The sequence below is a fragment of the Magnolia sinica genome, chromosome 10 (genome assembly GCF_029962835.1).
Source record: "Magnolia sinica isolate HGM2019 chromosome 10, MsV1, whole genome shotgun sequence".
NCBI classification, from domain to species: Eukaryota; Viridiplantae; Streptophyta; class Magnoliopsida; order Magnoliales; family Magnoliaceae; genus Magnolia; species Magnolia sinica.
The window spans coordinates 49,657,935-49,681,679 of NC_080582.1; positions in this window are offsets into that span (position 1 = coordinate 49,657,935).

The following is a 23,745-nucleotide window of genomic DNA, read 5'->3' on the forward strand; positions in this document are numbered from 1 at the left end:
GGTTAAACGGGCTTTACATTGGTAAGTGGTACCTTAAATTCAAGTAGTAATATCTATACATGGTAAACACACAATAGGCCAATCGGGTTATTTGACAAGTGTGATTGGTACGAGCGCACGTTGAATTGATTGACATGGAACGCATAAGCACTTCACGTGGCCTAACCATTGTCGACAATCACCGTATGGCTCGGATTCATCGAACGTATCTAACGTGGTGAAACTAGTTCGACCACTCAATCTGGAACCGTTACCGATTGCCTGGACTACGTCGTAGTCCCAATCATACTCAAATGCAATAAGTAGTCACATGTGATAATCATAACAGCATTTAACAAACAATTCAAACATAATTCTTATTTGAAGCATTTTATCAAACATATTGAACATGTTACTTATACATATGTATTTCATCTATAAATCACATGATGGCAATTTACATTACATGAAGGAAACTATAAATATTGATAGGGTGGTTGAGAATCCTATCTCAACGCCCTTATTAAAAGCGATTCATCAATCAATTTCTCATTTAGACATTTTATCAAACACTAAGACTACATAATACTATATACATAAACTAAATTAGTTATAGCATATATTATGGCAAATCCTTTCATAAAGGAGTTGTCATACATACAAAAAACATGTATTCTAGACTAATAGTAATGGCAAGCATAAATCATAATTTCACCTTCATTCAAACATTTTAACAAACACATGAAATGCATTTTATATTCACATAGTCTACACACATGTATTGTTTATCGAATACATCGTAACTAAGATCATATGGTAGCAATCAAGTCAGACATAAATCATTGCTGACATTGAAAGCCTTGAAAACTATAACCTAAATCATGAAAAAGGTTAGCTATTTCATCGATTCCTCTATTTGAATTCCTAAAACGAGATTAGGGTTCAGTTTTCTTACCCAAAACGAAGTTGGAATGGCCCATGTAGGTAGATGTAGAGACGATTCAATGCATGGAGTAGCAGGAAAGAAGTACTGCAACGAACTCCAAAGATCTCCCTTCACTTCCCACTCTTTTCTCTTCTTTTCTCTCTTCTTTTCCTAGGGTTAGAGAAAATTCGTATGGGATAGAAATGAGGTGATTTAAGGGCCTTATATAAGCTCAGAAGTGGTGTAAATGGCCCAAGGGCCATGATATACTTGGGTTATAGCCAAAATTTCTGACGAATGGGGCTCGTCTGGAGGTCCATTACTCGCATATGGCATAGAGCAAGTTCCTTGACAATGGATGTATGCCAAGTTATGATTTCAGTCCAATCAGATTAGTGGATCGACCATGGAGGACCGTATTAGTTCAACGGTCATCGTCACTCGATTCGGGCCACAAGCATACCAATATGTGTAGAGAAATTTCACTAATCCAAGGGTATAGTTTGGTTAGAAACTAATGGTCTGAAACCTTCAATTTCACCCGCAAGCGAACGGTTCAATTCACTTAAATTTTAGTTCATTTTCTAAATATATTTGCGTTTCTCACACACTTCGCTCAAGGCTCAAATTGTGCGTTTCTGGGTACTATTTGGGCACGATTCCCACGATGGTTGTCAAGCCCAATATAACAGTCATAACCTTATAGTTTTACAGTAATCAAACTTTCGATGTGCGGTCCGGGTCCGATACGGAGTTTTAATATGCTCCCGAGAGCAACTGGGTTTTGGGATTTCTCCTAAGTTTTTAAGTAATATTGAGTTAGCAATTTTAATGGTTTTGGGTCTTGCAGTTTGTATAAATAGTGACTCAAGCTAATCTACCTATTAATTTAGTTTAGTACTTAATTAATTTTTGTCTAATTTCTAAAGGATTCGGTCATTAAGAATTTTTGCCTGAGGTGGTACTCGGGTCTTTGTACGATTTTTTTCGAGACATTACAGTTGGCTATATGGGATGAATCTTCCTGCTCTGAAGCCTCTTCTGAGTTAGAAGATTCTGAAACCGAGTCAGGTAATGATGTTAAAGCCCTAATGACTCTAGCCAAGTTCACTTTCTCAGATAATGATACAACCAGTGAAGAAAATCTAGGAAGTAATCATGAGAATGAAGAAGATCTTCAGGATGCTTATGATGCCCTATACAGGGAGAGTTGTAAAATAGCTATTAAATTAAAACTTCAGAAAGAAAAGTTTTTAAAATTGAAAGAGAATTTTGATAATCTGGTTTTGGAAAAATCACACCTTTCAGATTGCTTTGAAAAAAACTAAGTGTGATTAGATTTCAAAACGTCCTAAGTTGAAAACTTAAAATCTGAAAATGAAAACCTAAAACTAAAAGTCTCTTCACTTTTGAGTTTGAAGGACACATGGAGGTATGCCTAAGGTGATCCTAAATTAGAAAAAATCTTATCCGGATCCAGAAAATGTGGTGATCAATCTGGATTGGACTACGATAAAAATATTCTTCCCAAATATAAGAATACTTCACCTAAATTTGTCAAAGGGGAGTCTTCTAACTCAAAAGGGAAAAGTCTGAATCAAAATATTTCTAAAACGAGTAAAACTTTTCAGTCTTTAAATCCTAAAAAGAACCATATCAACTATAAAAATTAGAAACGTAATCTTTTAGCAAAGAAAATTGTAGAATTGCTTAAGGAGCTCTTAAAATCTAACTCAGTGGGTAGGACGTATAACAATTATAATCAGAAGAAGACCAACTATGCTCCTAAACCCAAAACTGCAATGAAATGGGTCCCTAAGGTTGCTTGTTTGGTTGCCCACACCGCATTCAAAGCCACGAGCCATTCAAAGTGGTACTTGAATAGTGGTTGCTCCAGACATATGATAGGTGATAAAAGTCTCTTCTCTAGTCTTAAAGACATGATTGATGGTTCAGTCACATTTAGTGATGGTTGCAACTGCATAATTGTTGCCCAAGGTACGATTCAACTCCCTAACCTCCCTCTATTTGAGTATATTTTATATGTAGAAGGTTTAAAACATAATTTATTAAGCATTTATCAAATTTGCGATAATAATCACAATGTAAAATTTTCAAACCAAAAGTGAGAAATCTTACATAAGAATGGTTCTGTAATATTAACTGGTCATAGAACTTCTAAAATCTGCTATATAGTTAAAACTCAAGCTCATCTAAGCTATCGTGTTATATGGTCCATACCGATGAGACTAAACTATGGCATAAGTGCCTAGGACATATACACTACCGCAACTTGTATAGATTGAGCAAAAGTGAATTGGTAAGAGGTCTACCCAAAATAAAGAAAGTGGATAAGATATATGGTGAGTGCCAGATTTGTAAATAAACCAAGAGTGTTCACAAAAAGATAAACTCCACTGCCGCATCTAAACCACTCGAACTTCTCCATATGGATCTCATTGGACCAACTAGAATGGAAAGTTGCAGTGGCAAGAAGTATATTCTGGTTATTGTAGATGACTTTACCAGGTATACTTGGGTAGTCTTCTTAAGAGAGAAATCTAAAGCTTTCGACAAAGTAAAAAAATGGTACTTAAACATATCCAAATCAAAAAGAGTTACAAGTCACTAAGATCCATAGTGATCATGGTTCTGAGTTTGAAAATAGCAGTTTTGAGAAATTTTGTAGTGACCAAGGAATATCATATGAATATTCTGCTCCCAAAACACCATAACAAAATGGTATAATGGAAAGAAAAAATAGGGTGCTTCAAGAAATGGCAAATGTAATGTTAAATAGTATGAAGCTTCCTAAAAATCTCTAGGCTGAAGCCATAAATACTGCTTATTATATAATTAATCGTGTTTATATTAGAAAATCTAATAATAAAACACCTTATGAGATGTTGTTTCATAAGAAGCCTTCTGTCCAATACTTTCGAGTTTTCGGCAGTAAATGTTATATATTACGTGATCGAGAACATCTGGGTAAATTTGATATCGAAAGTAATGAAGGGATATTTTTTTAAGGTATGCTCTGAATAGTTAACAAGAGGACAGGTGTAATAAAAGAATCTATTAATGTGGTCATTGATGATCATTTGAATACACCTGTCTCAAGTTCAGAAGATGATGAGGTTCTTCTAATTGATAAACCAAACTTTTCATCTAATCAAAATAACACTGAACTACGAACAAATAAATATCATCCTACTGATCAAATCCTTGAAAATCCCCTCACTAGTGTACGCACTTGTAAATAATTAGAAGATATATATAACTACATGTGCTTTACATCTCAGATGGAACCAACTAATGTAAAAGAAGCCCTTAGTGATGAAAACTGGATTGTAGCTATGAAAGAAGAGCTCAATCAATTTGTAAGAAATGATGTTTGGTATTTAGTTTCAAGACTAACTGATAAACATATTATCGGAACAAAATAGATTTTCAAGAATAAGTCTGATGAATTTGGTAACATAATTAGAAACAAGGCTAGGGTGGTTGTACAAGGGTACACTCAAATTGAATGTATTTATTGTGATGAAACCTTTGCCCCAGTAACTCGTCTTGAATCAATCAGACTGTTTATATCCATTGCGTGTTTTAAAAATTCAAAATATATCAAATGGATGTTAAGAGTGTATTTTTAAATGTGATTTGTATGAAGAAATATACGTTGGACAACCAAAGGGTTTTGAAGACCCTAAGCATGCGAATCATGTTTATCGCCTAAAAAAGGCACTCTATGGTTTGAAACAGGCTCCCAGGGCATGGTATGAGAAATTAACTAAATTTTTGTTAAGTCATGAGTTTGTAATGGGGAGTGTAGATAAAACATTATTTGTTAAGAAACATAAAGATCATATTTTAATTGTACAAATCTATGTTGATGACAAAATCCATGAATCTACTTGTGCTAACATGACTGTTGAGTTTGCAGATCTTATGAAATCCAAATTCGAAATGAGCATGGTTGGAGAACTAAATTATTTCTTAAGGTTGCAAGTCAAACAGCTTCCTGTTGGATTCTTCATCTCTCAAACCAAATATGCTCTGAACTTAGTTAAAAGGTTCGGATTTGAGAGTGAAAAGAATTTTGATACTCTAATGAGTACTACTCTGAAACTCTCTAAGGATTCAACAAGTAAGAGTGTGGATCCTAAGTTGTATCGCAGTATGATAGAAAGTTTACTTTATTTAACTACGAGTCGACCTGATATTACTTTTAGCATTGGAATTTGTGCCAGATATCAATCGGACCCCAAGAGTCTCACTTGATTGTTGTTAAGCAAATTTTGTGATATATTGCTACTTTAACTAATCTTGGTCTCTAGTATCCACATGATACTAGTGTGCAATTAGCTGGTTACACAAATGCTAATTGGGCTAGTAACATTGATGATCGTAAATCGACTAGCGATAGTTGTTTCTATGTCGAGAATTGTCTAGTTTCCTGGCTAAGTAAGAATCAAAGTTTTATATCACTCTCCACTACTGAGGCTGAATATATTGTTGTAAGTAATGCATGCACTCAGCTAGTATGGATGAAGAGAATGTAAGCGATTACGGAATTGAGCAAGAATCTATGATGTTATATTGTGATAACACAAGTGCAATTAATATTTCCAAAAATCCTATTCAGCATTCATGAACCAAACACATTGACATTAAGTATCATTATATTCGTGAATTGGTGGAAGAAAAGATAATTTTATTAGAATATATTCAGACCGAGAATCAACTAGCTGACATATTCACAAAACCGCTTGATAAAAATTGATTTGCAAAATTGAAAATTGATCTTGGTATGTGCAATATGAACTGATGATTTATGCTCATTTGTATCATAATGTATATATATTGAAAAGGCCAAGCTATATATCCTAGAGGGGGGGAGGGTGAATAGGATTATACCAAATTAAAACTTTAACAGCGGAATTTAAATGAATAAAGGAAAGATAGCACTTTAAACAAATCACAATACGGAAATGTAAAGCAACCTCAAAATTATAGTCTTAAGAGGTTGATACAAATGTTGTTCTAAGGACAACCTTGCACTATAAAAACCAAGGGTTTATGACAAGACAACCTTACTAGAACGATTTAAGTATCAATATCTCAAACTAAAGAGGAATACAAGTAAATAGCAAGAATGGAAGTATAAACTATTACAACATTCCCCACAATGCTTGAAATGTAAATATTACAACACTCACATCCACACATACATCCCACAAACTTGAATGATAAAAGATATAGAAAATAATTCACACATCCACAAAACACAAAGAGTTATAGTGGTTCACCTGTGTGTTCACCAACTGTTAAACAATAGCCACACAACTTGCTACTCTACTCCTAATATCCTCACACAGGGGATATTTCCGTTCACTATGAAAATAGGTTTCTCAGGTTCACCTAAAACCCTCACAATTATCTTTCAAATGGGCTTACACAATTCAAAAACCCCACACTGAGTTTTCTGGCTCTCCTCAGATAACTAACACAATGAGATTTTTCTAGCTAAATCTCAAAAGAAACCAAAAACATATAAGATTTACACAAATGTAAAATACCTAGATTTCTCCTTTTGTAGCAGCCCGAAAGAACCAAATCGGAGTAGAAGTTCAATGTCCAATACTCACTTAAAAATGATTCTAAGTTCTAATTGATTTTAAATTAAATCAAGTCGGGCTAGCGCTATTTGATTTTGATTCCAAGAAGTGGAATATCCCAATTCCTCTTTCAAATCAGATTGGAATGCAGAAATAAAATTAAATATAAAAATCTAAAAAAAGAAAATATTAAATATGCACAATATAGCTTAAAAAGAATACAAACTCATCTCTCAAAGTGATGCCTTGATTTTACTTAAATTGAATTGCAGTATTAAACTCTGAAAATCGTGCTCTATTTATAGTTGCAGACATCGCATCTACGATTGGTTCTACGATTGGTCCTATGGACACTATGACTGGTCGTAGGACCAACAACATTTTGAAATTTTGAATGCGATTGGATAAAACCGTTCCACGATTGGTCGTAGGCCTTACATGACCGGTCGTGAGACCTCCACGACTGGTCATGACTTACACATGACTGGTCGTGAGAAACTAGAATTCGTTGTTGTAGTTTGAGTCATAGCTGCTAGACTAGTCATTGACAAGTCATGCACTGTTCACATGACCGGTTGAACAAACTCCAGGATTGGTCGTAGCTCAGCCAAAAAATTTTAAAAATTTGCAACAACTTAGGACTGGTCTTGGAATTTCTTGGACTGGTCGAGCCAGTTCTAGGAGTAGTCTTAGAACAGACCAAACACTTATAAAATGATTCAATTGACGTATGTATACAAAATGACCTACCCTAAAGTCAATCTAAGGTCTTTCATACCTCGAAAGTGAAGTATGGACATTGAGACTTCATTTCTTTAGATGATGATTGACCTTTGAAGATTATGAAACTTGAGATCTCTATACTTGATGTAGCTTAAATATAAGATCTTCTAAAGCTTAGATTTGAATTATACTCCATCTTGTACTTTATATTGAGTTGTACTTGAGTCTTGAACAGGAACTTGTCTTTTGATGTAACTCTTGAAAGACTCTGAACTTTGAAGTAAAGCTTGACCTTACATGTCTTGAAGTAGAGCTTCATTCTCAACTTGAAGCATTGTGATGCAGTGCCTTGAACATATATATATATATATATATATATATATATATATATATATATATATATATATATATATATATATATATATATATATATATATATGTATATCTGCATATATTCTCATGCTACATAAGACACAGACAGTGTTTTTGGCACCACAAAATTTGACAAAACAAAGGAGCAATCAACCATAGCACTTACAATCTCCCCCTTTGTCAAATTTGTGACAAAACACATTTAACAATAATATGACCAATATGCACACAAGAATCATGCACCAGTTATAAAAGAAAAACCAGTTACAGCCTGGTTAAAGAATCATGCACCAGTTATCATCAACTAGCACATATCATCATGGACTAGCACATACTTACTCCCCCTGAGTAGCACAAATATATCCATAAAAATAATGCTACTACCCCTACTACCCCACAATCCATATCCATAGGCAATCAATCCAAAACTTGAAATATTTCTGCCCCTTTTTATCACAATATGACAAAGGAAGAAAATTAGAAATGGAAAATGATAATAAACAATGGAGTAATAAAGGAATTAATTGGTCAAGATATGAAAGATAAATAAGCAAATTCAAAGTTCACATATCATTTACCAGCAGAAACCAAAGTCAACCAAAGTCAGTCTCACAAACTGAAAGAAAATAAAGTTGTATAAGAGTTATTACAGACCATAGGATAAAAACACCTAATCAGACCCTGAAGAAGGAGTAGGTATGGTAGGATCAAGTTGATGAAGGCCCTTGTTTAAGCGCCTAAGATACTTGCGCATATATTTAAATTGTAAATCATGGGCAACATTTATGTTCTCTACCTTCTCCTCAAGTGCATGTAGACAAGCATCAAAATCAGATGGCTCATAGTCAGGATCATTTGTAGAGTCTGATTCAAGTTCATAAAAAATGTCATCCATATTGATATCATCAGGAGGAAGATCGCCACCTTCTTTTACAATCCCTACTTCAGCACCACCACCACTCACATCCACTTGGCCAAGAGCCAATTCCAATTTCATCTTGTTAATATTTGAATTGTTAAAAATCAGGTGATGAATAGGAGCCTCTCCAATGGGCGTAACAACTAGCATGTGAGTAGCTAACACAGTCATAAAATATACAAATGGAATATCACTGTGTCCTGGATGGAGACAAAACTGAATGATGGAATGACATATTAAAGAAGGCAGACAAACTTTAGTACTAGAGATGACGGAATGCAAAACACGAGCTATAAAGGAAGGCAGTTTTGTTTTGTTACCAAAATGTGGATACAGATTTGAAATAAAGATTATGTGGAGAACCCTGTATCTAGGTAACAAGTACTTTGAGGGGAGCACATTCCCCTTATGAGTCCATTGCACATCCATATTGCATAATGCTCTAGTGAGTATGCGTTTTTCTGATTCTGAGGGTTTCTCAACTAGAGTATGAATAGGAATACCCTCATCATTGACAGGTATGTCCATTAGACCTAAAATCAAGTGACGGTCTATTTCAAAAGGACTTTCTCTAGCTGCTATTGAAAATGTTAAATTCTCAATCGAAAATTTAGAAATACATGCAAACATAGCCTACGCAATAGACTGGTATGCAGGCCCACCCCAATGTAGGGTGTTAGCCCAGCCTATAGCTTGGAGAAGTGGAAGGAGACTAAAAGGAGCAATGTGTTCAAGATCAACAAGTCACTTAACAATAACATTGCGCAATCACAAATCCCGCACATATCAGGGATCATCTTCGGGTGACTGAAGATGGCGCCGTGTGATAGGAGTAGATCTAGAAGAAGATGGACCACGGAAGGTTTTCTTTTTCCCTCTAACATCATTTGCAATTAAGAGTATAAACAATCAAAAGATCATAAAGGATGTAGAGTGGAGTTTAGCTAGAACAGATTTTTCAAAAGAAACCCCCAAAACCTCAATGAAACACAAAATAAATTACTCCAAGAGTGAAAATGAAGTAATGTTGACTAGAATCCATAAGAAAAACACAAATGATGCACTAACCTTGAAGATCTAGGAAGGTGGGTACGACCAGTCGAGCATCGGCTCGTTAGAGAGAAAAGTTGAAATGAAAAAGAAGGAGTTTTCCCCAAATTTTAAAAGGTCCGGCACACTACACGACTGATCGTGGGTTGTCCTCGACCGATCGTGACACGACTGGTCGAGTACGTCCTCGACTGGTCGTGCAAAGACAAAAACATGCATTTTTCACATAATTTAGAAATTTAAAATTATAATTTAATAAATATATAAACTATAATACAGACATGCATGAATAATCAATTTAAATTGCACATACTAAGATCAAATTTTAATTTATTAAACCTGCTTTTGTCGAGCGGTTTAGTGAAAATGTCAGCAAGTTGAGTCTCGGTCGGAATGTAATCTAAAGAGATAGTCTTTTCTTCCACTAATTCACAAATGTGATGATATCTAATGTCAATGTGCTTGGTTCATGGATGCTGGATTGAATTTTTAGATATATTTATCGCACTGGAATTATCGCAATATAAAACCATTGAATCTTATGCAATTCCGTAATCGCTTAACATTTTATTCATCCATACAAGTTGAGTACATGCATTTTCAGCTACAATGTATTGAGCCTCAGCAGTTGAAAGTGATACAGAACTTTGCTTCTTGCTAAACAAAGAAACTAAACAATTTTTGATACAGAAACAACCACCACTGGTTGATTTCCTATCATCGATATTTTCAGCCCAATCAGCATCAGTGTACCCTGCCAACTGAACATTAGTATCATATGGATACCAGAGACCCAAATTAACTGAACTTATGACATATTGCATAATCCGCTTAACAGCAGTTAGATGAGATTCTTTAGGGTTAGATTGATATCTAGCGCAAATACCAACACTAAAGGCAATCTTAGGTCTACTTGTAGTTAAATAAAGTAAATTGTCAATCATACTACGATATAATTTAAGATCCACATTTTTACCTATAGAGTCTTTTGAGAGTCTTAAATTTGTACTCATAAGAGTATCAAAATTTTTTCCATTCTCAAATTCAAACTTTTTTAATTAAGTTCAGAGCATATTTGGTTTGAGAAATAAAAATACCATTAGGTTGCTATTTTACTTGCAACCCTATGAAATAATTCAATTCCCCAACCATTCTCATTTCAAACTTAGATTTCATTAAATCTGCAAACTCAATAGTCATGTTAGTACAGGTAGATCCATAAATAATATCATCAACATATATCTGTACTAATAAGATATAATCGTTATGTTTCTTAACAAAAAGAGTTTTATCAACACTTCCCATTTAAAAATTATGACTTAGTAAGAACTTAGTCAATTTCTCATACCATGCCCTGGGAGCTTGTTTCAAACTGTAAAGAGCCTTTTTTAAGCGATAGACATGATCAGCATTTTTAGGGTCTTCAAAACCCGTTGGTTGTTCAACATACACTTCTTCATGCAGATCGCCATTTAAGAAGGCACTCTTTATATCCATTTGATAAATTTTAAATTTTCTAAAGTAAGCAATGGATATGAATAGTCTAATTGATTTAAGACGAGCTACTGGGGCAAAGGTTTCATCATAATTAATTCCTTCAATTTGAGTGTACCCTTGAACAACCAGTCTAGCCTTGTTTCGAATTATATTACTAAGTTCATCAGACTTAATTTTGAAAATCCACTTAGTTCCAATAATATGTTTATCTTTAGGTCTCGGAATAAGATACCAAACATCATTTCTTACAAAGTGGTTAAGCTCTTCTTGCATCTCTACTATCCAGTTTTCGTCAGTAAGAGCTTCTTTTACGTTTGCCGGTTCAATCTGGGATGTAAAGCACACGTAATTACATATATATTCTAGTTGTCTACGAGTGCGCACACCAGTGAGAGGGTTTCTAAGAATTTGAGTGGTTGGATGATCTTTAACAATCTTCAGTTCAAAACTAGTTTGATTTGATGAAGTATCTGGTTTGTCAATTAAAAGAACTTCATCATTATCTGAACTTGAGGCAGGTGTATTCAAGTGATCATCAATGCCACATTAATGGACTCTTGAATAACACCGGTCCTCTTATTCAGTACTCGATATGCTCGACTATTTAAAGAATATCCTAAAAAGATACCTTCATCACTTTTAGTGTCAAACTTACTTAGATTTTCACGGTCACGTAAAATATAGCGCTTGCTGCCAAAAACTTGAAAGTATTTGATAGTAGGCTTCTTATCGAACCACATTTTATAAGTCGTTTTATTATTAGATTTACTTTATAAACCCCGGTTGTTTATATAGCGGACAATATTTATGACTTCAGCCCAAAGAATTTTAGATAGCTTCATACTGTTCAACATTACATTAGCCATTTCTTGAAGCCCTCTATTTTTTCTTTCAACAATTCCATTTTGTTGTGGTGTTTTTGGTGAAGAGAAATTATGTGATATTCCCTGATCGCAACAAAATTTCTCAAAACTGCTATTCTCAAATTTTGATCCATGATCACTATCGATCTTATAGACTTGAGAACCTTTTTCCGTTTGGAGTCGTTTGAAAACTCTTTTCACTTCATCAAGGGTTTCTGATTTATCCCTTAAGAAAGCTACCCAGGTAAATCTGGTATAGTCATCCACGATTACCAGTATATATTTTTTTCCACCTCGACTCTCCGTCCTGGTTAGTCCTATAAGATCCATGTAGAGAAGTTTGAGAGGTTTAGATGTGGCATTAGAGTCTACCTTTTTATGAGCAATCCTAGTTTGTTTACCAATCTAGCATTCACCACATATTTTGTCTACTTTTTGCAATTTAAGTAGTCCTCTTATTAGTTCTCTTTTGCACAATCTATATAGATTATGGTAGTGTACATGTCCAAGGCATTTATGCCATAACTCAGTTCCATCAGTATGGACCATGTAACACGATTGATTAAATGAGCTAGTATTATTTACAATGTAGTAGTTTTCAGAAGTTCTACGACCAGTTAATATTACTGAACCATTTTTGTTTAAAATTTCACACCCTAGGTTAGAAATTTTAACACTATGATTTTTATCACATATTTGAGAAACGCTTAATAAGTTATGTTTTAAACCTTCTACATATAAAACATTCTCAAATAAGGGGAGGTTGGAAAGATGAACCGTACATTAGCCAATAATCCTGCAGTTGCTACCATCACCAAATGTGACTAAACCATCAGTCATGTCTTTAAGATCGGTGAATAGACCTTTATCACCAGTCATATGCCTTGAGCATCCACTATCTAAGTACCACTTTGAATAACTTGTAGCTTTGAAAGCTATGTGGGCAACCAAGCAAGTAACCTTAGGAACCCATTTCATAATTATTTTGGGTTTAGGAGTATAGTTGGTCTTCTTATGTTTGTAGTTGTTGTAAGAATGACCCACTGAGTTAGATTTTAAGAGCTCCTTAAGTAAATCAACTATTTTCTCAGTTAAAGGGTTTCGGTTCTGATTTTTATAGTTGATATGGTTACTTTTAGGTTTAAAAGATTGAAATGTTTTGGTATTTTTAGAAAACTTTTTATTAGAACTTTTCTCTTTTGAGTTTGAGGACTCTCCTTTTACAAACTTAGAAGAAGTATTCTTCTGTTTAGGAGGAATATTTCTATCGTAGCCCAAACCTGATCGGTCGCCACATTTTCTTGATCCAGACAAAAGTTTTTCTAATTTTGAATCACCTTGGGTATACCTCCAAGTATCCTTTAAACTCAAAAGTGAAGAGACTTCAAGTTTAAGTTTTTCATTTTCAATTTTAAGATTTTCAATCTGGGAAGTTTTGAATTCTGACTCGCATTTGCATTTTTCAAAACAATCTAAAATATGGGATTTTTCTAAAATTAGAGAATCAAAATTTTCTTTAAGCTTTGAAAACTTTTCTTTTTGAAGTTTTAATTTAACAGTAATTTTACAACTTTCCTTGTACAAGGCATTGTAAGCGTCTTGAAGATCTTCTTCATTTTCATGATCACTATTCAAATTTTCTTTACTAGTTAGATCATCGTTATTTGAAAAAATAAACTTGACTAGAGTCATAAGGGCTTTGACTTCATTGCTTGACTCGGTTTCAGATCTTCTGATTCAGAAGAAGCTTCAGAACCGGAATATGCATCTCAAGTAGCCAAATTTGGTTGTGAGGATTTGGAGTTTAGATTTCTTGACAATTGATGTTCCCTTGTGTGTCATTTCTAAAATATCCCAAGCTTGTTTTATAGTATCATAGGATATAATTCTTTTGAATTCATCCGGTGATAGTGCGCAAGTGATTGCATTTAGTGTCGTTGCATTGGCACTACTCTCACTTTTCTGAAGAGTGGTCCAAGAAAAATAAGGTGAAATTTTCATAGATTTAAATCAATCGATACCAGTTACTTCAATGGTAGGAGGGGTTCATTCAGTCACTATGGCTTGTCACACGCTCTCATCCATGGATTTAAGGAAAATCTTCATCCTGGCTTTCCAATAGGCATAATTGGAGCCATTAAATGGTGGAGGCCTAGTGACTGAAAGGCTGTCAAAATTTGACATCTTATAAATAGCTTAGATCGATTAGTTCACAAGATTCATTGACACATTTCAGATACTAGACCAAGTGGGTGTGGTGGCATACTGAAAAGGCCAAGCTATATGTCCTAGAGGGGGAGGGGGGGTGAATAGGACTATGCCAAATTAAAACTTTAACAACGGAATTTAAATGAATAAACGAAAGATAACACTTTAAACAAATTACAATACGGAAATGTAAAGCAACCTCAAAATTCTAGTCTTGAGAGGTTGATATAAATGTTGTTCTAAGGACAACCTTGCACCATAAAAACCAAGGGTTTATGGCAGGACAACCTTACTAGAACGGTTTAAGTATCAATATCTCAAACTAAAGAGGATTAAAAAGTAAATAGCAAGAATGGAAGTCTAAACTATTACAACATTCCCCACAATGCTTGAAATGTAAACATTACAACATTCACATCCACACATACATCCCATAAACTTGAATGATAAAAGATATAGAAAATAATTCACATATCCACAAAACACAAAGAGTTATAGTGGTTCGCCTGTGTATTCACCAACTGTTAAACAATAGCTACACAGCTTACTACTCCACTCCTAATATCCTCACACAAGGGATATTAGCGTTCACTATGAAAATAGGTTTCTCAAGTTCACCTAAAACCCTCACAATTGTGTCTTTCAAATGGGCTTACTCAATTCAAAAACCCCACACTTTGAGTTTTCTGGCTCTCCTCAAATAACTAACACAATGAGATTTTTCTTGCTTAATCTCAAAAGAAACCAAAAACATATAAGATTTACACAAATGTAAAATACCTGGATTTCTCCTTTTGTAGCAGCCCGGAAGAACCAAATTGGAATAGAAGTTTGAATATAGAAGTTCAATGTCCAATACTCACTTAAAAATGGTTACAAGTTCTAATTGATTTTAAATTAAATCAAGTCGGGCTAGCTCTATTTGATTTTGATTCCAAGAAGTGGAATATCCTAATTCCTCTTTCAAATTAGATTGAAATGTAGAAACAAAATTAAATATAAAAAGCTAACAAAAGATAATATTAAATATGCACAATGTATCTTTAAAAGTACACAAACTTATCTCTCAAAGTGATGCCTTGATTTTAATTAAATTGAATTGAATTATTAAACTCTGAAAATCATGCTCTATTTATAGTTGCAGACATCGCATCTACGACTGGTCCTGTGGACATAACGACTGATCGTAGGACCAAAAATATTTTGAAATGTTGAACGCGATTGGATAAAACCGTTCCACGACTGGTCGTAGGCCTTGCATGACCAGTCGTGAGACCTCCAAGACTAGTCATGACTTGCACACGACTGGTCATGAGAAACCAGAATTCGTTGTTGTAGTTTAAGTTGTAGTTGCTGGACTGGTCTTAGATGAGTCATGCACTATTCACACGACCGGTCGAGCAGACTCCAGGACTGGTCGTAGCTCAACCAAAAAAATTCTAAAAATTTACAACAATTTAGGACTGGTCTTGAAATTTCTTGGATTGGTCGAGCCAGCTCTAGGACTAGTCGAAAAGAGTCCAGGACTAGTCTTAGAACAGACCAAACACTTATAAAATGATTTAATTGACTTATGTATACAAAATGACCTACTCTAAAGTCAATCTAAGGTCTTTCATACCTCGAAAGTAAAGCATGGACATTGAGACTTCATTTCTTCAGATCATGGTTGACCTTTGAAGATTATGAAACTTGAGATCTCCATACTTGATGTATCTTGAATATAAAATCTTCTAAAGTTTGGATTTGAATTATACTCCATCTTGTACTTTATATTGAGTTGTACTTAATCTTGAGTTGTACTTGAGTCTTGAACAGGAACTTGTCTTTTGATGTAACTCGTGAAAGACTCTGAACTTTGAAGTAGAGCTTGACCTTACTATGTATTTACTATTTACCTTAAACATATATATATATATATATATATATATATATATATATATATATATATATATATATATATATATATATATATATATATATATGTATGTATGTATATTCTCATGCTACGTAAGACACAGATTGTATTTTTGGCACCACAAAATTTGACAAAATAAAGGAGCAATCAACCATAGCACTTACATATATATTATTTTACATTTTTTATTTAAATTTATACAAAATTGCACATTTTCTGTGTTACACGACCAGTCGTGAAACATGTAAATTGGATTTTTATTTGGGGAAAAGTCACTTTTCTTCATTTCTTTCTTCTTCTCCATCAAGCCCAACCACGACCAGTCGAACCCATCTCCGATTACTCTCCGGTTAGTGCTTCACTTTTTATTTTCTTGTGTATGTAAGTTCTTTGATCATCCTTAATCTTAATTTTGCTTCTTGTTTCAAGATTTATGGTGGTTTGAAAGTGTTTCTTCCTTAAAATCTGATTTGCTTAAATCCTTTCATTCTTATTTGCAAACCTTTGTTTCCTTATTTTCTTATTGCAATGGAAGGAAGAAATAGGAAGAGAACCACTCGTGGTCCCTCTTCATGCCGTTCTGCACCCATTACCGTGCGTCACCTTCAGCCTCCCAAAGAGGATCCCAAGTATGTGCGGGATTTTCGTCTTAAAATTATTATTGTTGAGCATGTTGTCATTGTTGATCATCTTAAGTGCTTCGACATTGTCCCTCTCCTTCAAGCTATAGGTTGGGAAAACATACCATCTTGGGGTGGTCCTGCATACTGATCCATTGCGCAGGCCATGTACGCTTGTATTACTGATTTCTCTCTAGAAAATCTGACATTTATTGTGTCAACTAGAGAAGGTCCAATTGAAGTAAACCGTCATTTGATTTCAGCAATCATGAATATAACTATTGTTGATGACGGTGTACCCATATCCACTTTGCAAGCTATATCTTCTGAAAATGCTAAACAATTGATTACGAGAGTTCTCTGTAACATGAAGCGGAATGAACAGCAGTACTGCGCTCAGTTCCAAATATATGTTGCCCAGATACAAGGTCTTGCATCAGATTTTTATTTCGAATGTCTATCCTCACTTAGGTAACAAGACCGAGCTGACCTCTTTTGTGGCCCGCATTATGCATTCAATTGTAACTGGCATCCATATTTATCTTCCTTCTCTTATCTATCATCATATTATTCAGTTTCGTCTCCATCTTGGTCATAGCGATATTCCATTCGCTTATCTTATGACTGCCTTAGCTAATCATGCTTTGATATCTATGCCTGTTGGAGAAGGTTCTAGTAATCTCCGTCCGTTTAACAATCCTAATATCAACAAGATGAATCTGGACTTGGCACCTGGTCAAGTTGATGGGAATGCTGGAGGAGATGAAGAAGCTGAAGATGCTGACGCTTTACCTTAAGAAGACATTAATATGGATGATTTATTTGATGAACTTGAATCAGATTCTGAGGCTGACCCTGATTATCAGTCTTCCGGTTTCGATGAGAGGTTATGTAGTCTTGAGGAACAGGCGGCTTAGATTCGTGTAACCCAGGATTCTTAATTTGCTTATATGCACAAATATATGAGGCGCATTAATAAGGGTTTACATCAAATTGATCCATCTATTCCTAAGCCCTCTTCAGGATCTGATTAGTTTTGTTTTAATTTGATGGTATCTATAATAATTTTATTCTAACTCTTTTCCCTATGACTGCTTGGATAATTTTGTTCAAACTCTTATCTATTCAGTTCACATACTCTGTTTAATTGATTTGGATGAGTAGTTGTTAATTCTACATGCTCTCTTATTCTCTTCACTTATCCTTATTCGCTTCCTTTGTCATGTTGTGACAAAAAGGGGGAGAACAATGTTGAATGATATGAGGATAAGGATATGATGAAATGTGGCTAATTTTTTTTTTCTGCAAAGAGTAGTGCATTAAGGGGTAGAGTTGATTATTGTGCATAATATAATAATATGTTTGTGCAATGTGTTGTTTAAATATCTATTGTATATTGTAATTTTGGTTTTGTCACAAATTTAATTAAGGGGGAGATTGAAAGTGCTATGTTGATAAACCCTACGTATTGTCAAATTTTGGTATGACAAACCAATTCAAGTTTGTATCTTGATTTGTATCAAGCTTGTGTATATGTTCACATTGAATCTTCGACGTTAGTTCTATTCGTGCTGACTCTATCTACGACGAACTTACCGAGATCTTCAAACTGGAAGAAAGTGAAGACTTTCATATATTGAGTAAAGACTTAGTTTTTAAGAACTTTGCGGTTCAAGATCTGGAACCAGAAAAGTCCAAGAACTCAAGACCTAGTTGAAGATTATGTTTGGTATCTCGAGTTCAAACTTTGAAGATCGCAAGAATTAAAGCTACTGAAGTAATTGATAGATTAAGTATTTATATGGTCTATCTCACAAGTAAGGTATAATTGACCTTAGATCATTACATACTTTCGGTCGGTCATTTTGGTCATTTTATAAGTGTAAAATTCTGTTCTTTCGACTAGCCTTAGCACTGGCTCGACCAATCCTAGTATTTCCTCGACCAGTCCAAGATTTGTTATGAATATTTAGAATTTTTCTGTTGGTCTACAACCAGTCCTGGAAACTGCTCGACCAGTCGTGCGAATAGTGCTGGACCAGTACTATAGTGCTCGACTCGTTTTTCAGCGTGTAATTTAGACTCACATAACCAGTCGTGTGGTGTCTACGACCAGTCGAGCAGGCCGCTCGACCAGTCGTGGGACCTAAAAGGCCAGTCGTGCAGCTAAAAATCTTATTACGCCAGAATTTTTAAAAATCTGCTTAGATAAGGCCAGTCATAGCTAACCAAAGGTCAGTCATACGAACCGATTTTTCACCTATAAATTGTGCTCGAATTTCAGAGTTTTCTATTCAATTCTTAAGCAATCACTCTGAGATTATTTTGAGTACATTCTAAACTATTTTGTGCATATTTAAGATTCTTTATAGTAGCTCTTGTAATTTGATTTTGAATCTCTATTCCATTCTCATTTTGAAAAGGGATATTTGATTTATCCTTTCTTGAGATCAAAATCAATACAAAGCCCTTGCTGATTTAATTAAAAATCATTTAGACTTTGAACCCTATACACTTGTGAGACTGAATGTTGAACATTTACGCCATCATCAAGTTGGTTCTACCGGGCTGCTTCAGAATCGTCATACAGATAAGTATTTTCTTTTCTGTAATTCAATTCCTTTTTAGTTTGTGAGATTTTTCCAGAAAATCTCCATTTTTGATTTATCTGAGGTGATCCAGAAAACTCAGAGCGAGGAGTTTTTTGACTTGTGTAAGCCCATCTAAAGACACAATTGTGAAGGTTTTAGGTGAACCTTGAAAAACCTATTTTGATTAGTGAACCCTAATATCCCGAGGGAGTGGATATTAGGAGTGGAGTAGTTGTGTGGCTGTTATTTAACAGTTGGTGTACACACAACCGAACCACTATAATTCTCTGTCTTTGGTGGATGTGTGATTTGTTTCTTTATCTTTTATGGTTTAAGATTATGGGATGTATTTGTGGATGTAAATGTTATAATATTTACATTTTAGCATTGTGTAGTGAATGTTGTAATAGATTAGTTTTTATTTCTTTCATATCCTCTCAAGTTTGAGTTTTTGATACTCACTCCCGTTCTAGTAAGGTTGTCCTGCCATAAACCATTGGTTTTTGGTGTTAGGTTATCTTTAGAACCAAGTTTGTATCAACCTCTCAATACTTGATTTTTGAGGTTGTTATTTCCTTTGGTTATTTGCAGTTCATTTGGCTATCTGTTATTTATATTCCACTTATTATTTTTTATTTGGCATAGTCCTATTCACCCCCATTCTAGGACATTTTGCTCAGCCTTTTCAATGGGCAGACGCGATAAATATGGCATGCTACATAGTAAATAGGTTACCATCTACAACACTAGAGTCCATTGTAGAGATAGTCTGGACAAGCAAGGATGTCGATTACTCGAGACTGAGAATCTTCGGGTGTCCAGCGTATGTTCACGTGCAAAGTGGACAGATGTCAAAATTTGATCCAAAGTCTAGAAAGTGCATCTTTGTCAAGTATGAGAAAGGTGTCAATGGCTATAAACTTTAGATCTAGTTGCTCAGAAGGTGGTTATTAGTAGATATGTCATCTTCAACGTCAATGCTGAAAACAAAGAAGGAAGTTACAGCAGAGAAGTCAGAAAATCATGATGAGACTGGGAGAATGTTGGTGCAAATGGAGCCAGTTGAGAAGGTTATTGTAGGAGAAAATCAGTAGGAGCAAGACATTGAGCAAAATAATCAGAAGAATACTCAAGAAAGTACAACCATGAACAAGGAGAAAAGAACCATTAGAGCCTCGGTTTGGTATGGGTTCGAGGACATGGTGTCTTTTGCATTGTTCACAAGGAGTGGAGATCCATCAACTTTTCAAGAAGTAAAATCTGAAAAGGATGACGACAAAAACGGTTGCCGGCCATGGCAGAGGACATGGAATCACTTAATAGGAATCAAACATATGAATTAGTGGAACTTCTAAAAGGTTAGTAGGCTATATGGTGCAAATGGGTCTATAAGAAGAAAGAAGAATTAACAGAAAAGGAGAGTGGAAAGTACAAGGCAAAGCTCGTAGTTAAGGGGTACTCGCAAATGAAAGAAATGAATTACAATAAAGTTTTCTCTCCGGTCGTGAAACATTCCTTAACCAGGGTGCTACTGGCAATGATACCATAATCCAATTTGAAATTTTAGCAGCTCAATTTGAATATGACATGCCTTCATGGGAACTTAAAGAAAGTCATTTACATGAGGTAGCATGAAGGTTTCGAGAAGCTTGGTAAGGAAGGCAACGTATGTAGGCTGAAGAAATCATTATATAGGCTTATGCAGTTTTTAAAGTAATAGTACAAGCGGTTTGATTCCTACATGCTTGAGATTAGGTGTAAGAGGTATGATTATGATTACTGTATATACTACAGGGTACTTGAGGACGGGTCCCACATTTTATTGATGCTTTATGTAGATGATATATTAATTGTTGTAAAGGAGTTTGACGTGAATGATCTGGGTGCTGCGAAGAAGAACCTATGCATGGAGATAAGAAGAGACAGAGAGTTTAGGAAATTATAGCTTTCTTAAAAGGGTTATATGCAGAAAGTGCTAGAGAGGTTCCACATGGAAAATTCTAAGCCAGTTAGCACACCTCTAGCAAGTCACTTTAAGTTCTCAGCCAGGTCCAAGTACAGAAGATGAGATTTTATATATGTCACGGGTATCGTATGCTAGTGCAGTGGAGAGTTTAATGTATGCAATGGTTTGCACAAGGTCAGACATCTTACAGGCACTCAGTATAGTTAGCAGGTACATGACGAATACAAGGAATGAGCATTTAAATGTTGTTAGGTAGATTCTCAGGTATCTTAGAAGTATAGTCAATATCGGAATCATTTTTTGTAGACAATGAGTTTTAGGTGAAGTTGTAGGTGGATTTATATTATATAAGTGATCTAAACAACCAAAGGTCCGTTATGGAATATTGTTTCACATAAACGGGTGGACCAGGCTGTGAGGACAAGGGAAGGTCATATGCAGTCTTCGAGGTAGTGGTATAAGCGGTTCGATTCTTGTATGCTTGAGATTGGGTATAACAGGTGTGAGTATGATTATTGTATATACTATAAGATACTTGAGGACAGATCCTACATTCTACTGATGCTTTATATAGATGATATGTTAATTGCATTAAAGAATAAGACAAAGATACACCGGTGTCTCTGTTAAACAATGAGCTTAACATGAATGATCTGTGTTGCAAAGAAGAACATAGGCATGGAGATAAGCAAAGATAAAGAGTCTGGAAAATTGTGGCTTTCTCAAAAGGGTTATGTGCAGAAGGTGCTGGAGAGGTTTCACATGGAAAATTTTGAGCCAGTTAGCACACCTCTAGCAGGTCACTTTAAGTTGTCAGTCAGATCGTGTCCAAGTACAGAAGGAGATTTCATAAATGTCACGGGTGTCGCATGCTAGTACAGTGGGGAGTCTAATGTATGCAATGGTTTTGCACATGGTCGAACATCTCACAGGCACTCAGTATAGTTAGCAGGTATATGACGAATCTAGGGAAGGAGCATTGGAATATTCTTAAGTGAATTCTCAAGTTTCTTAGGATCATAGTCGATATTAGAATCATGTTTGGTGGATAAGGAGCTTCAGGTGAAGTTGTAGGCTATGCCGATTTAGATTATGCAAGTGATCTAAACAAATGAATGTCCATTATGGGCTATGTTTTCACATCGACAAGCGGACTACGTTACAGTTTACAATAGTGTTGTCTACAACTGAAGTGGAATACATGGCTGAGACAGATGTGTCAAAGGCATTATGGTTGAAAGGTCTGATAGGTGAACTTGGGTTGAAGTAGGAGGCAATTAGGTTGCATTGTGATAGTCAAAGTGTTATCCATCTGGCGATGAATCAAGTTTATCATGCGCGAATCAAGCACATCGATGTGAGGTTTCACAATATACAAGAGTTCATTGCTTCATGGGAGATTTTGTTTCAGAAGATTCATGCGGACAAAATTGCCACAGATATGTTGACAAAGCTGATAACAACGGAGAAGTTCAAGCACTACTTGGGCTTGATCAATCTCACTAGCCATTAATGAGATTGGATACCCTTACACAAGGGTGCAGATGGAGATGCGTTCTCGGTGGAGGGATGCAGGGAGCGGTCTATGCTTAAGGTGGAGGTTGCATGAGAGGTCTTCAGGGCGAGTTAACAGAATGCAAGTCAAAGTGGAGATTGTTGTGCAGATGTCTTACATTTTGCGGGGAACTGCCGACCGTGACTCGCTATGATGTTCACGATCAATCATGGTGTGACTATCGGGTTTTGCGATTTTGCACGAAACATGGTATTTACGCTGGGTTTTCTCATTAGAGCTCAAATTTTTTATGAATGTTTTCTCTCAAGGGGTTACAGTTTTTGAAGGGAGAGGGTTTTCTATACTTGTAAAGGGCTCGGGAAGGATTTCGCAAGGGATCTAGGGATTTCCTAAAGGTGTGTATCGCAAGTGGAGATTGGGTACATATATAATCGAAAAGAGTGAGTCTATATAACTTTAAGGTTTTGATTATAGTGGATCTCTGTCGCTTTGTGTCATGGTTTTTTTTATAAGAGTTTTTTCACGTAAAACATCATGTGCTTTTGAATTGTTTGTTTTGGTTTTGTTATCCTACATTATTATATTGCTCTATCTTCATTTATTGTGCATCCTCAAAGCACACAGACCAGCGATAATGTTAGATCCAAATTTCTAACACCTAGGGTTGATTCGGGTTTTTTGTTGGCTTGAGTTTACATCATTATGGTGTGATATATAACAGGTTTAGTGACAACAATCATGTTACACCGATGAGGCTACTTGCGAACAACAATTTGTTGAACCTTTGAAATGAGATCCAATTAAGAGAAAACACGAGTTGGGTGTGTGACTTTCAAGGAACTAAGAGAAACCTCACAAGATCGACCATATAATTCACAGATATTCCGTGTCCATCACACAATATATATATATATATATATATATATTATTTTGACTCTTGCCACAATAACAACTTAATATCCAATCACATGATTTCTAAC